Here is a 4,415-nt window from a genome sequence, read left to right on the forward strand (position 1 = left end):
CAACAACCTGTGTAGCCTCTGAGCCGGGTGCTCTTTCAGAAGATTGAAAAGCCCAAAAACGAAAGGGTTGAGGAGTCAGCACAGGACACTACACTGATATTTTATCAGTGTATTGTATTGTCACAATAATGAAGGCTGTAGTCCCAAGTCATAGGTCCTTACTGGGCAATTCAAACTTGATCACTACACATTAAGATACCATATGAATTAAGCCTGTGGCCTTTGGCAGCCTTTGATTTGGAGATGTCAAGTAATAGCAGTAATCAAGTCCTTGCTAATCTGAAAATATTGAATAACAAAAAAGAAACCAGTTAACTTGAGGATAGTTTTTAAGAATTTTTTCCATAATCATTCTGCCATGTGGTTTAGTTCCATGCTTTTTAAATATGTGTGAGTTGCAAATGAGTTTCTACACACATTACACACATTTCGACTTAAACTCAGCAAGAGACAAACTCTCCCCAGGTTCATTCTGAACAGCCTGAGAGTAAGGTCTCAGATTTGAAGTGTTAAAAACTAAATTTTATCTGGGATGATCCTATCCCAAACCTGAATTCCTGTTGAAAAAACTAAATTTGCCACCTGCCTAGGACCTCAAGGTCACACTCTTTGGAAACTCTTTTTTTCTTTGAAATATAATCGGGACACGTTTTATCCCCAAATTACAACTGTAGATACAGACTACAAGAGGTGACAGTGCTTGCTCAATGCCACTGAGGTAGGTAAAGTGCCCAAACTCAACTTAGACTTGCTGGTTATGTTGTTTGTTTTCCCTGTATTTTTGAACTCAAACTTGTTTCCTGTGGCTCCTCTTGTCTCTCCCAGGAGAAGGGGTTGCAAGGATAAGGACAAATAAAGAAAGATTGCAGGGGAAAATTTTTCAATTACAAGTGAGAATTTCCTCAAATTTAGAAATATCTAGCCCTTGTCTTGAATAAAATGATCAAATTCTGGAATTTCAAATTCTATAAACTTTTTCTTTAAGACTGTCTGCAAAGTAGGTAGCCACAGTTTTATAAACATCATAGGGCTCTGAGTGGATGCTGTCAAGGTATTATTCTTTTTAAACTACCTACTTCCTGGTTTGTAGCACAGTGTTAAAATGATTGATTGAACAAATAAGTTCATAGTGGTTGAGGAAAAACAACACTTACCTGGCTGAATCAACTACAAAGCATATATCATTTTGTAACATTAAATCCTTTGCCTGTTGCGAAAATAAAATAAAATAAAAAATAAAAAGCCACACACTCACAATTCTTAATGACAACACAGAGGGAAACAGGTGATTTTTAAATCAATCAAACACTGATATTTTTTTTTCTTAGAAGCAATTCCCAGCACAAAGGCTTCTGTAATGGTGAGTTGTGGGCTGGATATCTCATTTCTCCTTTTTGGGCTACTCCAGAAACATTTGCAGTAGTACAAACACATCTTTCATACTTAATAGACTTACAGCTGAAGATGAGAAAAGCACAATGCACTGCTATCAAGATACTGGCATCATTTGTCTTGAAATGCTATTGAAGATCATGACTTTACCACCTCGTACAGAAGACTTTTCAAGTCAGTTTCATACACATTCATTAAGGACTCATATTTTCAGGTTGTGCAGCAGAGACACAGAGATGAATAAAACTTAACACAGAGCCTGTGCATTTTATTTTACAGTTGGGGAGATATGAGAGATAGATAAGGAAGATATGACAACACAGTGTTACAAATGCAAGAACAAGTGCATACAAGAGACAGAGAAGAGGTCCCGGGAGGCGGGGTGGTGGTGGTCATTACCTGTTTGGAGAGCTCAGAGGAGACAGCCCCGATGGCAGAACTGGACTTTGAAGAATCAGTACTTCTCATGGTTAAGAATCTGGCTGCAGACGGTCTGGGCAGAGGAAGCAACCCCTACATGTGCAGCACCATGGCCAGAAGCAACTGGAGGCTGCTGGGATCTAAAGGAAGAAGATGCAGGAGATCAGTCCTGATGAAATGGGAGGTGAAACAGAAAGGAGCATTTTAAAAATGGCAGGACTGAGACCTTCGTTTATTCAGATCTTCCAAAAAGGAGCCAGACTTTCCCTCTCCCTCTTGAAAATCTCCCTGATATTTATCCTTTTGGGCTGTGCCTACCAAATAGGAAAAACGATGAAATAACAAAGACAAAATTGTTTTTCTCAATTAAATATATATATATTTTTTTATTTCATCTTATTGTTATGGGGGATACAGAATTGCAGGTTACATACGTTGCCCATGTACCGCCTTTCCCCCCCAATTAAATATATTTTTATATTCCATCTTTGAAGACTGCCTACCAAACTGGAGGTTGGTGTGGCCTAGGGATAGAGTACTTCAGGCAGGTTTGAGTGTAATATCTGATTCTACCCTGTGAATCCTGGCTAGTTACTTAAACCTTCATTTTCATTTTTCTACCTATACAATGGTTGCTATGGAAATTAAATAACATGTAGTTACCACAGTGTCTGGAGTGTAACATCAGAATACAATAACCACTGCTACAGTTATTATTTTTATCGGCAGTTTCTTAGCATATGTTGCTTTAGTGTCAATAAATGAACCATCTCATTATAAATCCTCCCAACCAAACCCAATGTCAAGTAGGTTGGATATCCATGAGTAAGAAGCACCCCTGAGAACCCTGGGATGAACTATGAAAAGACACAGGGTCCTGAAGGGAGGGAGGGCTCGACTCCCAACTTCCTCCATCACCTGCCTCCAGTGGCAACTCTCTCAGGTCCCTCAAAGATTAAGTGACACAGCCCAGAGGTTAGACAACTGTTCTTATAAACTCCCAACTGTGCATATGGGATTTGTGGCCTCTCCTGACTTAGAGGCATGCTTGCCTTGGGAACAGGAAGCCAGAGTTGTTAGGTCGGCTACCTCATACTGCCCTCTGCAGAGGCATTTGGTAAAGCCTTGAGCCTGAACTCCAGAATACCATGAAAATAGCTTTATTAGCAAGGACTGAGAATATTTATTCCCTCCAGAAATATTTTCTTAAACAACCTGAGCTATTTATTCAGTATTGCATCTTAGAAGCAAATTAGATATTGAAGTGAAAGTATCCTAATGGGACTATCAGAGCTGATTTCCCAAGAATGAAGGATTTCATCCGAGTAGAGAAACGGAAATGCCTCAGGTCTCTGTTCCAATACGAGAATCATATGTTTGTGGATGAGAATCTGTTTTCTATGAAATTTCTCTGGAGTTTTTACAGTGCTAACTTCCATAATTTCTATTTTGAAAAGCATGTCAGTCTTATTAACTAGAGGATACCTGGATATCTGCCAGAGATGAAAATGCCTTTATCACTTTTTGAGTGTATTCTGCATTGCCGAAATGTATATCTCAAGCCACCCCTGCCAGCTCTTTCTCATTACGTTCTGGGACAATGTTTTCCTACTGTCCTTGCAGGCTGGAAGCATGAGGTCACTGGAGAGAACCAAGCTCCAACCCCAAACATCATTAAAAATAATTTCTGAGTTATACTTCATTGCTTAGCCACTAGATCTCTGCCTCCCTAGTCATAAACAATCAACAAGTATTTGGGGGGTATCTTATTTGTACACAGAATTGTTCTAAGTACTGTGCAGAATGCCAAAAGAAACTATGCTCTTTGAGATTAAGAATCATGTAGTGTTATTGGGGAAGGGAAGGTCACAGAAATTAGCATGCCAAACCAAGTGCAAACAATAGAATCAAAGCAATGTAGTGTCATTGAAATAGCCAGAAATTTAAAACAGAGTATCCTACTATGGAATTTAGTACTTGTGAAATCACAGCTGTTAATTTTATTTTGCTAAGCCTCAGTTTCCTCAGCTGTAAAATGGAGGTTAAGCTCATGTGACAATTATAAGGTCAAGATAACATATGTGGAAAAATACATTGTAAGCTTCAAAGCACCACAACAATTACATATTATATATGCCAAATTCTTTAGTATTCACTTTATATCCCCCTTTAAGTTTTTCTAACATGTTGCCCACTGAGAGATTTGTAATATCTCTAGCTTAACGATATATCACACCACAACATATATATCATGGCTGAGTAATGCAGCAAAAATCTCTGAAATCTAGAATGTGCAAATACTTGCATCACTGAATTGGATTCCTCACTGCATTTGATCATATTCTTATGATTTTGATTTTGAGTCTCTAAGACCCAAAATATTCTTGAGAATTTGTTAAAGCTAAATGTAACACACTAGTTTTGTAAAACTATTGTAAATTAGCTATGAACATCATCATAAGGCAATGGCTTGGAAGATCCAACACCAGAAATCTAGGGAGAGCAATCACAGTACAAACATAATCTTGCCCATATGGATTTCACTTTTTGTCTCAAAAACAAATTTTTTGTTTTGAAAACCCAGGCTGATTTTTCAAGCATTG

The 4,415-nt window shown here is 38.2% G+C and overlaps 1 non-coding gene across 1 annotated transcript; it reads left to right on the forward strand.

Annotated features, from left to right (window-relative positions):
* The first annotated feature begins 524 nt into the window (after positions 1–524).
* On the forward strand, positions 525–593 carry LOC138383102 (small nucleolar RNA SNORD50). The gene has a single exon (XR_011233547.1). It is a non-coding gene; the product is annotated as a small nucleolar RNA SNORD50 (small nucleolar RNA).
* The last annotated feature ends 3,822 nt before the right edge of the window (positions 594–4,415 follow it).

Source organism: Eulemur rufifrons, chromosome 4, assembly GCF_041146395.1.
Source record: "Eulemur rufifrons isolate Redbay chromosome 4, OSU_ERuf_1, whole genome shotgun sequence".
NCBI classification, from domain to species: domain Eukaryota; kingdom Metazoa; phylum Chordata; class Mammalia; order Primates; family Lemuridae; genus Eulemur; species Eulemur rufifrons.